We start from the raw sequence: 13,861 nt of genomic DNA on the forward strand, positions 1-13,861 counted from the left end.
GATGGTAAAGACCCCCCCCTCATGAATATCGAAAACCTGAAAAAAAATTACCCACAAAATATTTTATGCAATAATTTTCAAATTGGTAATTTTCCAAATATTGCAAATTTTTTGTTTTGAATCGTTACTACCCCCCCTCATGAAAAAGAGCTATATCCGCCCTCATCTCATATCCATTTTCAATTCAAAGCAAATCAAATATTGAATGAAATTTATTTATTGTGAATTTAGTAGTTCCAGATGAAACCTATCGTGGATATCTAGATATCATAAAACTCCTTTTCAAAATCACATAAATAATACAGATTTCCCAGCGTTGCCGTCGTATCAATCTTGCCCTGTATAACAACCCTTAGCGCGTTAGTTTGGGATCCATATAATGCGCCGCATCAACATTGTCGAGGCACAGAAAATCTTAAAAACAAACAAGGAGTATCAAACCGCCACTGATGTGACGCAGTCTATATTCCTTGCACCCCTGACAGAAATCTGTTTTCAGGAAGGGTTTGAGGTTTGCCCGCAATGGTAGGCTGTTTGTACTTCGATAAAAGTTACTTCTGTGGAATTTTACAGGAAACCCAACGGAGATTATATGAACTAACAAAAATTAATATAGCGTCTATTTAAATGAATATAAAAATGCGAATTTGTTAAGTTCAAAAATTGAGGTAAACACCTCATAAATATCTAGGTAACCTTAAAATTTCTTAAATGCTAACGTATCTTAGTCATTACTAGATTGTTTGCTCCGGCTTCTCACAGATGGTGCAACTAATGAAAAAAATTGGACTAAATATATTATGAAATAAAATAATACTTTTAATGAAATGAGAAAGAATCATTTTCGTTTCAATTCAATCATCTACTTTCTGTCAGGCTCAGGCAACCCAAAATACATCCTTCGAAGTGTCAAATTATATTCTATGATTGTTCCGCTCGGTCGGAGGTAAAAGGAAAGTCTTTTTTCCTTTTCTGCGATGTTTTTGAAAATATTTTGTTATATAAACCTTGTCATGACACTAATGAATACAAAAAAAAAAATCCAATTTGTTGCAGTCGTTTGAACGTAAGTGGAATGTGATCGTAGACAATTTTTGATAGAATATTTATTTTTATTGAGCGTACTTATCCATATGAGTATGGATGGGAGGAATTCAATCAAATGTACATATAAATGATTATATATCAACATATTGACAAACAAAAGCAACATTTTTGCACCTTACTATGAAAACAACAGTTCCTTCGTTATAAATTTTCTATTGGAAGTGCAAACAAGCTTTATCAATTAAAAAGGATAATTTATTGATCAGTTAAATAATCTGTTCGATTTCGTACCTAAATGGCAAGAAAAGAAAACAGAGTTTCAGACAATGGATCAAATTTATTGCCTCTTTTTATATCATAAGATTACAACCAATAACAAATGAAATATAAAAAAATTAAAGTAAAAATAAGTTTCCGTGATGAAATTCGAACCAGATACTTTGTTTGTGATCTAAGTCGGTAGGAGCCGGATAGATGGCGCACTGTGTATCAACAGTGGAACCATTCGGTACTTACAGTAAATTTTAAACTATGGGTACTTATTCTTAGAATTTGTTATGTGTTTATTTGAAATGGAAATACATTAATTGAGGCAGATATAGGCATGTTTTATTTATGATGAAATTAATTATTATTCCTTAATATTCTCATAATGAAAAGTGAGTAGGTACCTAGACTTTTGATGTTCATTTAACAATCATTAACATATGAGAAGTTCAATTTGTGTAGTTTGGTTGTTCCATAAATTCGTAGAGAAAAAATGATCTGAGTACCTTCGTATTCGATAATTGATAATTCCAAAACGTCAATGCGAAAGCCAAAAACCTTCGGGAAGTAGGTAACTATAGTTTTCATATCACGTATAGGTACTTCCTGAATTATTAATGGATAGGAGGAAGAGTTCATATATATTTTTAACGCTTTTTCAGTACATTCATCTGCATATTTGTAAGTAATCGAATTGATGAATTTTACCATTTTAAGAATACCGCAATTTGGTTGATATCTGCAAGTCTTCAAAATTATTTGCATTTTTGTAGAGATAAAAGTTGGATACCAGCCAAATATATCAAAAATTTTTTATTGTACAGTGAATTGATATATTTCTAATCGAAGATCGAGGATGAAAATATTCTTTTATGTAAGGTAATTTAAAACGTAGATATTATTTCAATTGAAAAATTAATTTCTATGTACTACTTATTTTAAGTAACAACAATTATGTACATTGCTGGGGCGTTAAGATAAGATGAACTAATAAAGCTGATTATGATGTCCAGGACTTGAGATCAACCATTTTGGTATCTGTAAGTAATATCAAAAATTATGTTAATGTAGCGTTGATGATATTCTCCAAACAAAACAGTTCTATTAATTGTGTTGCCATTTCTAAAAAGAGTTAAAAGTAGCTACATGTGGATTAAAAAACGGGAAAATTTTTTTTTGTGAGTTAAGAAAATAAAAATGTTTTACGCAACCATTAGGTGTAAACACTTTCAGAGGATTGCCTAACAAAATAGCTAAAGTTTTTAGTTTTTCATTTAAACTGTGGGTATCTTATCCCTTTTACGAGTTTCTTCTTGTTGAATTAAGGAGTAAAAGCAAAAAACTGTAAGAAACCAAATATGAAAATGTTTTCTCTATTTCATTATCGCAATAAGTTCATAAAGTACTAAAAACAGTCCTGTAAAGAACTCATTACAGTATTGTTATCAGTAATTTTTTTTCATTTTCTGGTTGTCAACACTGACTTCTGATCCTATCAAAATTCAACACACGTCAATATAAAATAATTTGGATATAGTGAAATGATTTGCAACATTACTCGCAATTTCTCTTAATTCTGGTGGTGTTAAATCGATTTCGTCAGACATAGTTCACGAATTTAATGCAAAATTATAAATTATTCCAAAATTCGAAACGTACGATTCAAATTCAAATTCCGTAATCTGTCAATTTTTGTAACAGTCACACCAACTGCCAAGATACAATACAAAAGTCACTAGGATATATAATCTATATTTCTCATTGATTTTCGACAATATTCCACTGAAATAGAGAAAATATCGTCTAATACTCGTTGCAGAAGGCAATTCCAACATTCATGCGTTCGAAAACTCGCTCCTTTGATGCTCTTTTACGAATTTCGCATTCGTGTTGGAATAGGAGCCCATTCTGCATCTTGTTTTAGAATATACTATCAGAAGTCTTTAAGTATAATATTTTTAGTGGATTTTCTAACAAAATAGCCGAAGTTTTTAGTTTTTCAATCTAACTATAGGTATCTCATTCATTTTATGAGTTTATTCTTGTTGAATTTAAGGTGTAAAAACAAAAAGTTCTACGAAACCAAATATAAATAGTTATTTATGCAACAAGTGCAAGAAACAATTTTTGCACGAGTTGCATACAACATTTTTTCTACGTTCATGCAAAAAGCAAAAAATGATTTATTGAGGTGCGGCACTAGGTGTAGGAAAATGAAAAGCGCAACTTGAATACTTTATTATTAATATCGATTTGCATTGAAACAGGAACTAATACGTTACGAATAATTTAACTCAAACTTTATTTTTACCCTCAATGTTGAAAGTGAATGAACAATTGGTGCAATTTTCAATATGAATATTTCGTAGTGAAGAACTTTTTAAATCCACTTTTTGATTTGTTACTGCTGTAAACGTACTAGTACTTGGTAACTGTACATCGTTATTTCCTTCAGGCTGAAATATTTGTATGTCATGATGACAGCACGTTGAAATAGAATGACAGATGAGTGCAATAAAAACTTTATTGCACTAGTGTAATAAAGAACTTCTTTTTCCACTAAATATAGTTCAATGAAGTTTTGCTTTTTGCATGAATGTGGAAAAAATCATTTTTCGTTGAATTGTCGAAACACAGTCTCTCACCATTTCAAAGTTGGTTGCATCCACAAGTTCCCAGTCCGAATATATTCCTCAGACTTGAGTACCTGCAATAATTATACCACAAGCGGAAGTATTATCGACTTCCCGCGCTCAATAGTCCATTTGAATTAATTAAGAAACCACTAATTCCCGGGTTGGAAAAGCTAAAATGAATCCATGGGTATGGGTACCCAAAAACATAGCAGTGTGAATCCGAATGAACCATCAGCGATCTGAGAACAATTTTGCTACTACCAAAAACATCCGGCGTTCTTCTATATTTAAGAATACCTTCTCACGTTCGTTGCTTCCGGTACGAAGAGAATATATTTATATACTTTAAAACAAAAAGTTATTTATCTTGAGTCATCTTGACCACGTTTCATTATGAACGATGTTAGAGGTACGTTTTCCCATAGGTCGTACATGGTACCATGGCCTACGTGGGGGTTATACATGGAAAATGGCGGTTTTACCTATTGAATGTGAATTTCTCACGTCATTGTCGTCGATTACACACGGTAAAACTCATTTCATTTCCTTCGTATCATGTCCAATGGCCAACTCGCATGAGATCTTACATTGTGTGAGGTGAAGTCAATGGATTGTCTCGAATGATGAGTTTCCCATTGAGAAATGGTGGGTTTTCATCCTAAATTCGAACCAACCATCAACTGAATTATCTCCTTTTTGTTTGAGGTCCAGAATTTACATTCCCTTCGCCTCTAATTTAATTTCTCCTATTTTCTGCTGTTGTCTGATCGGGAGGCTTTCCTCCCTACTTCATATCACTTTTTTCTTCTATTTAGTTATTTGAAAGAGGTATTTCCTCTTATCTGTCTTTTTCATTTTGATTTGTATTATCTTTCTTAATTCCTTATTCTCGTGCTCTTTCAGCGTCTCTATTGTCTTCTTTCTTTGTTTATTGACTATTTCTTCAATAGTTTCAATTTTCAGTTCTTCTCTGATTTGTTGGTTAGTTATATACCATGAGGTGCCAACCGCTGTTCTTATTACTGAATTTAGCGTACTTTGCAACAGATCATTACTATTGTCTTTCGTATTGTACCAGGTAACTCCTACATACGTAATGCTTGGTATTAGCACTATTTTTATTATCTTCAGCTTGTTTTCTAAGGAAAGTTTACTTCTAGGGTTGAGCAATGGGTACAATCTGCCGTGCAATTGCCTTGTCTTTTTTCTGTTTTCTTCTATCTGTTTGTTAAAATTCATTCTTTCATCCAGTATTACTCCCAGATATTTTGCTCCCTTTTTCCATTCTATCGTCTGGTTTTCTATTTTGACGTTTCCTGCTTTCTCTTTCTTTACTGTTGTTCCTCCGAAGTAGATTGCAACTGTTTTCGATGTGTTCACTTTGAATCTCCATTTCTTTAACTATTCCATCAGTATCCTCAAATCTAAGCAGCCATCACCTATATCCAGAAAATTTGGGCCTATCAATGTGACTCCCTCCTCTTAATTTCCACGAATCACAAACGCTCAATTTTGAATTACAAATGCTTTCTAAATGGAAAAACTGTATGACAGCAACTGTCAGCAGTTTTTTCGAGTTTAGCCGCAGCCTCAGAGTAATAAACATAGATAGAGGAAGCATATATTATTTTCGGTAAGCAAATTTTGTCCCCAACATGGTCTATCAAATTTGACAAGAAGCGCGCGGAAATGAAAACATATCAGTGATACGATATTTCACTCAATTCGCGGGTTTCTCCACAAAGAACGCACTTCTTATGTGCTATAATGAATCAACCTTTCATTTTAACTCAGAATATATTGAAATAAAAACCTAAATATATCAGAAATTCAGAAAACAAACTTCTTGCGCGCCAAACGACGTGAAACAACCGATGACACTAGGAGAGCAAAAATTGCCAAACGTTGGATTTCAGCAGGTAGATACAGAAAATAATAAATATTCTGCTTATTATAAATTCGACAATTAGGAAAAATAGGGAATTGCAAATATTCAAATTTGCATATTCAATGGGGAAGCACTCAAATAAATATATTTCATTATAATAAGGATAAGAAGCTTTTTTTCATATTTTTGGACGAGCTATTGAATACTGGAGTCCAGCGCATATATTATGAAACACCCTGAGATCTCACTTCAAGGAAAATTCCAAATCAGTGTTTACTTTAAGAATCAAGAGCAGCATCCAATATATATAGTAATGATTTCGTTCTGGTTATTCGAATCTTGTGTATCTTCTGGTTTTTCATTCAAATTCGACCATTACAAGAAATAATCACCATATACTTTGTATAGACCCAAGATTTCGACTTACTTAATTGCTGAGTGAACAAATAATGAATATATTAATCTCCTATAAGCAACTGACAGACCATTTGTATGGAAGATATTTTCTAATTGAGTATCATTTCCTAGCTTCTAAGAATCTGATCATTCTGGAGACCTGGACTCTCGGATTGCTTTATTTTCAATGATTTATCGATAGAGAATTAATTACAGTATGCAAATGAGACAAGTAGTTCTTTATTTAATTAACTAATGGATTTTCATGAGATAGGGAGTGTATTGCGTAGGATTGGGAGCAAAAGTGTAGGTTAAAAGCATGCACCGAAGAGTCTTCGAATTGCGCGTATGTTTCAACATTGTATCCTTTTGTGGAGGAAACCTAACACTCAATGTAGAACTTCTGAATTAGTATAAACCTCAGAGTAATAAACATAGACATAGAAAGCATATGTCATTTTCAGTGCGCAAATTTTGTCCCCAACATGAACTATCAAATTTGACAAGAAGCGCGCGGAAATTAAAACATATTATTGATACGATATTTCATTCAATTCGCGAGTTTCTCTACAAATAACGCACTTCTTATGTCCCATAGTGAATCAACGTTTCATATTAACTCAAAATATATTGAAATAATTTCCTAAATATATCAGAAATTCAGAAAACGAACTTCAAGTGCGCCAAACGACGTGAAACAACCGATGACACTAGGAGAGCAAAAGTTGCCAAACCATGGATTTCAGCAGGTAGATACAGAAAATAATTGATATTCTGCTTATTATAAATTCGACAATCAGGAAAAATATCGGATTCCAAATATTCAAACTTGCATATTTAATCGGGAATCACTCAAATAAATATATTTCATTCAATATAATATACATTCATAACGATATAGTAAAATTGTGAAGTGGAAAATATATAACAATCCGACTATGTGATCTAACCATGTTGGCGACATATAAAAATTGCGTATACTCCCTCTATCTATGTTTATTATTCCATGGTACAAACTTTTCCAGGACAAAAATAAATGAGATCATGTAGAAAAATTCAATAAGCCTTTCAAAAGTTTAAAACTGTCTCCAATTGGTAAAATATGCTTACTGTTCTTGATTCTTAAAAACCTATGGTTTCTGTTATTAGTTACATTCTCCAATTTCTCTGAAAATAATAGCACTGCATTTAAAAACGTATAAATTTGAGCAGCAATTCAAAATAAAGTTAGGATTGAAAATTAAAATTTAAATATGCAGGAACAAATTGATAGTACCAAACGAATAAATTTACACCAATCAATTAAGACCCATCTGGACCCTAAATGGAAAAAATCACAGATATTATATCCCCATAAACAGACTGATAGGGGTCAATTAAAAATTAACAGCGTTATATCTCTATCCCGATCTTGGGGCACTCTCCTGTTTCTTCTGATCCTTTCTCACACATTTCAATCCTTTCCAATACGAAATCGATAAATTCGAACTTCGGAAATGGGAACCTAATTATCCATAAAAATACCCAATTATAAATAACATCACAGAAAAAGATCCCTGCTCTTTGGGCACCAAAAAACCACTAATCAGCCTTCAGGGAACCAGCGGCGTAACTTTTAGGCTAACCTTGCTTTTAATCGGCACCCCAAATTTATGGCGTTAGTTATTTCCCATCTAGTCACTTGTGCCGGAAGACATAACAACTGACCATCCATTCCGTTGCCATGGAAAATGGACTAGAGAACGTTAACACCGTTGGGCGACTTGATAATTTCGAGATAGTACCGTAGTAAAATTCTTACCGTCTTGTTCCTTGTAAAGGTGTGTTATTTTATTCAGGCAGGCTGGTTTTCGGTTTGACTATTTTTTGATAGAAAATACTTGGATGTTACGTAACGTGATTTAGAGTCGAGGCAGTTTGAAGGAATTATCTGAATGCTGCGGTCTGTTTTTCAGCATTCCTATACGATGGGGATTATCTAATCGCTAATGAAAAAGGAACATTTATTTTAATTAAGTAGTGGATGGAAGGTAAACCATTATAACTGTTAAAACAAGAAAATATCCAGAGAAAACTATTACGTTCATTTTATGAGTAGATATTACCGAAATTAGGAGATAGTTTGTTGGGAGTGTAAGGTGCTATCAATTTGATCAATCAATTTTTATGTTTTATTTCTGAAGCGAGACAATAAATTATTTTTTTAAGACAGATTGCCAAAAAACTGGAATAATAAAAGATATGCAATAGACCTTATTTTGTACAGAACAACAAGGTGGTCTCAAAATCACCTGATGAAATCATTATATCAATGAATAAATTAGCTATGATGAAAAATATGAAATATCCAAAGAAACACAATATAGACCATACCATCAAAAAGTTCGAATTATTCGGTTAACCAAACTGCAACTTCTGTGTTGAGTGAAATTTTTTCGACGTTAACATAAATGGGAAAGTAACAGAAGAAGTCAACAGAAATTTTGTTGGCTCTACACATCATTCTGTTGAATTGGCAAATAAATAATAAATTAGGAAGTGTATTGAATTTTTTTTCGTGCAATCTGAATTATTTTGAAATGAGCTTGATGAAGTGAATATTTTTTGACGTTTGTGAACAAAATGTGTATATTACTTTTCCAAACTTATTTCATCGTCTTTCGAATAGTGCTCTTTTCGAATTAATACAAAGAATACAATAATTTGAAAATTATCAGAACGCATATTGAAGAATAGTCTGTGGGCAAATTATTTCAAAAAACCGCAAACAAAAGATCTAAAAATTAGAATGCAAGAAATTCCATTTTCAATGCAATGTTCAAGACTTTTTTTTTGCTCAGTATTTAATTAATTGCAAAAATCACAATCAAACAGACTGTAAACAAAATCTGGAAATATTTCCTACATTACTGTTCTTTCTCAACTGAATCTATAATCATGAACATATAAAAATACAAAAAAAATAGCTAAACACGAAAAGCTTCGCAGTCATAAATTTTTTCAGTCGTTACGTGAAGACAGAAAAAAATTTTCATTGAAATCAAGATACTCTGTGGGATCTGTATGAATAACGAGATGAATAATAAACCATAGAGAGAATAATAAAATAAGCCATTTAATGAAATTAATGTGTTTGACTCTTCAGACTGAACCAACAGTGGATCATGAATTCAATGAAAAAGTTCATTGTATCTATGAATTCAGTAATTATTTTTCAACCGATGAACAGAAAAATTATTTCCTACTGTAAAAAAAAATTAATGAAGAGTCGTTCATCAATCATTGTTCATTGTATCAACTAACAACATGCATTAAACCAATGAAATGTTCATTATAACAATGTTCTTATTCGATCAGTTGTACTTTGTTTCAATTATGTAGAACTGTTCATTGAAGTGATCCAAAACAGTCAATGTCTCAGTTGATGTAGAACTCTATAAATTTACTGGAATGAGTTCTTCTATCCATTAAATATTTCATCGAAACAATGAACACTAAACATCAATTTCAGAATCGAAATGTTGATGAACAGGGATTCATAATATCAATGAATAGAGGTATACCTTAGTGAATGAAATTTCATTATATCGATTAAAAAGTGCATTGTATCAATGAACCCAAGTTGATGATTGACATTCTTCGATAGAGTGAACATTTTTTTCAGTTAATTGTAAACATTTCTTTGCGGGTGTATCAATATAATACCAACATTATCAACATATCAATCTCTTGATATTTCACGGAGCAAAACTCAAGTAGGCGTATTCCCATTCGCACAATTATCAATTCGAAATAATTCATTGCATTCGCAATGCAGTACTTATCTGGCCGCTGACAGAATTATACAGGGGATTAGCGAAAAAACGCTTTTACGTCAAATTAACGTAGGATCAAATATTCATAAAGTGTACAGCGGAGTTCAGCTTCTGTCGGCACTCTGTATTACCATAATAAGGTGATATTACCTCTGGTGCACAGTCAAATTTATGTAAATGTGCACACGCTGGACTTGTGTCTCTAAAAAACTCCCGGTACCACAACTCCACCATTATTATTTTAATTAATGTAAATACTTCGGACAGTAGTGCAAGTAGCTGGTTCAGGTAGGTAGTCATCTCCATTCAATGGGGTTAGTGACTAATTATCTGATGAATTCATTGAAACGACCCAATGAGAAAAATAATAGTAGAAAGAGGCAGCAGTTGAAGAATAATGGTTGAGAGTTTGGCAGTGGTAATTCATTTTGTCCTCAGGTATGTGAGGTTAATTTTAAATATGCTTAGTATAATTGAGGACTGGGAGGTTTAGACGATCAGATTTAAAGGTTTCATCTATCTTTAATATGTTTATACTTGTGGTTTTTGCGGTTAATGCCATTTAATGATCCCTAAAGGATAAATGAACAACGGTTTATAGACCTTATTTCTCTTCTTCTTCTTCAATCACAAACGCTAGGTGTTTGTACATGATTTGGAATGACAATTTCATGTCTCATGCTAAATTTCATTTGATTGCGTAACCAGAATCGCTGATATTCAAGAAGAATATCCAAAAGAATTTGCCCAATATTTCCATGACTACAAAACCGACTGTGTTGAGATCCTTGGTGGTGCTTTAAAATAGCAATTTAGTGCTCCGTGCCAAATTAGAAGTTTATCCCTTCATTAAAACCAAAGAAAATTCAAGAAGAATTAAGATTTGAAATTTTACGTGTATGCAAACAAAAAGAAGCATTTCAAGTATCCTATATAAGATTTCGTATGGAAAGCATAATCAGAATCATAGAAATTTCAAGCAAAAAGTACAAAAAGAAGATAATATTTCGGAGACAACAATCCAACCAAGTGGAAATTTTGCTTGTTTATAACAATTTCAAGCTTATTGAAAAATTACCTGTTAAAGGCGGTGTCAGAACCATAAAAAATTCAAGACAAATATCGAAAAAAATTAGGAAAGCAATCAGAAGCTTTTGAGCTCGTTATTCATAGACCAATTGCGCACTTGGGGACCACATAACTATATCTAAGGGTTAGGTATGGAAAATTTTACGAAAATTTTTCGACAAAAATTTTTCAGGTGAGATCGAAATTTGGATAATCAGGGATCGTCAATTCTGGCACCGTTCACCGATTTTGCGTAGACCTCACAGTTTTGAGGAAATTCGAACTCGAAATTTGGGAAAAAATTGAATTTCCATGCAAAAATCGTTAAATCTCCAAAGTTATTCGTTATAGACCCTTCAAATAAAAACGTTTTTTGAACATCGGGTTCTGATCTGAAACATAGTGAGGTTTCAAGGGCGTAGCTTACGTCCAGGAGAAGTTACAGATAGGATAGTTGTAGATTTGGTCACAAGAGTGAAATTGGCGCATTACTGAATGAGTGCCCAAAAGCTGCTCTGACTTCACGTCAATGTCTGTCTCATTTTACATTTACCGGTCAAAATAGACATTTGTAAACGATAGTTCATCAATTTTACTGATTAGTGGAATGAATTAGCATATAAGCAATAATGATTATTGAATTGGTGATATAATGTACAATTTTTGATGAAAAACTCAACATTTTTGCTTGAATATGAGTGTTTAGCTGAATTTTTTTGTGTAGTTTTCAGCTTCTCAAGATGTTATAACTTTGTCTGTATTATTGTCATCATTATAAGTTTAAAAAATATTATATAAAAACTTAAACGTATGAGGTACGATTAATTTTAAAAATTTTCTGGCAAAAACTATTCAAACCACGTGTATTTTATATCCATTTGCTATTCTAAATCATTTCTTTTCTTCGAGAGAAAAATGGACAAGGGGATTCGGTTCTTCTTTCATTCCGATTTATTTATTTCTAAGGAAGAACCCAAAACGAAAGTATTGTGAACGATATACCGGGTATTCCGATTTTCCACCTGTGTGCGGAATACATTCACCGTTTCCAGACTTTTGAACCATCCGGTATAAAGTTCATTATATTATTTTAATCATAACATTCAAAATCTTATCAAACAACCACCGTTTTTCCCGGATAGGTTTTGGTAGCTTTTTTTTTAATTTCTGTACATCAAATAACCAAGAATAGAATTGGATAAAGTTTCCTAACAGCATGAAATATATATAATCACCACAATCGTTTTGGAAAGTGATATAGTGATATAGATTTTGTAAGGAACAGTTTCAAGGTACGTATTTCTGAATTTAGGCAGAGAAGGTCAAAAACTATATATCGTTGGCCTGACGAATTTCACAATTTTTTTTCAATCACAAAAAGAGGTATCCTATTGAAGTTTTGCGCTTTATGGTGATTAAAACAATAAATGTGAAAAACAATAAATAATGAGGTAGATAGATACCCACTATGATTTACAACCTAAAGTGCGAATGTCAGTACCGCTCGTGACATAAAAAAATAAGGAAATCAAGAATCACCAAAACATAAATCCACGTCTCCATAATATCTGCTAGATTCCACCGTCTGATGCAGATAGATCTAAAGAACGTCTGGCGCCAAATATTGCCAGCGAAGGTCATCATGCAGTTCGTGTATGTGATCGTTTTTTTAACCGTTTCACTTCGACCGTTGGGTTATCCGCTGAGCCATCTCCAAACATTGATTGATTGCAAAATTTACCATATGTGAGAATACATCCCGGAAAATACCCCCGAAGATGTGCACAAAGCAACCCTATCTCTCCTCTCTGGATTCCAATACAGAAAATCCAAATTATCCCACGAACATTATTCATAAATTTATGCAAACCCAGCGGACCAAGCCAACAGCTAAGGGATGATAAAACGAAAGGGTGAGTGTCATACCTGCCGTTTGGTTGGGCGACTGTACCTAATCTACATTTTTCCATATGGGTATTTGACCCTTTCGTATTCAAATCCAGCGAAAGATATCGAATATGCTTAATAGCCCATCAAGGGCGATTGAACCGAAGATGGTTCAATAAGAGGTGGGTTACCCCTTTTGTGCCCTTATTTGCAGGTAGTTCCGACTGCCTTGTTTGCTTCCTGGCTGATCTGTATAGGAACCCATTGAGGGGTAAGTGTGTCATCTGAAGGTTCCGACGGAATTGGAAGAAATGTAAATTAACACAGTGGCGTAGATCGATTTTGTGAATATCGATTTTGGCTCATTATAATAATTTCAGGAAAAAAATGCAAGAGCTTAGTTTGCATTTGGGAATGATTAGCATACTAGTTTGGGTGGTGGAAATACGGAAATTTAAATGGAGGATTTTATTATTTCAGTGATCATATTTTGTGGTCTGAATTCGCTCCAAAAATGTAGGAATTATTGAACGATTTCAGAGCAAAATAATATCGTAGCCTAATATATATGCTCTTTTGTATCACCTATATGAGTTTGCAGAAGAGAAGACATCTGAGCAGATTATATGAGCAATGAGACTTTTTCAACTGAAAATATGAAGACATTTCGAACTGCATCAAGAAAATTCTGACTGTATTTCTGTTTTTCCAAGATTCAATTGATATCATTAGTAGGCATTAAGTAGAGTTGAGTAGTCTTATATGCCTTATTTGAAACTGTATACGTCGAAAGTATATTGCCAGACCCCGTACAAAACATAAAATGTATTTTGAAACTATTCATTTTAGGCACATAA

This window comes from Harmonia axyridis, chromosome 4 (assembly GCF_914767665.1).
Source record: "Harmonia axyridis chromosome 4, icHarAxyr1.1, whole genome shotgun sequence".
NCBI lineage: Eukaryota > Metazoa > Arthropoda > Insecta > Coleoptera > Coccinellidae > Harmonia > Harmonia axyridis.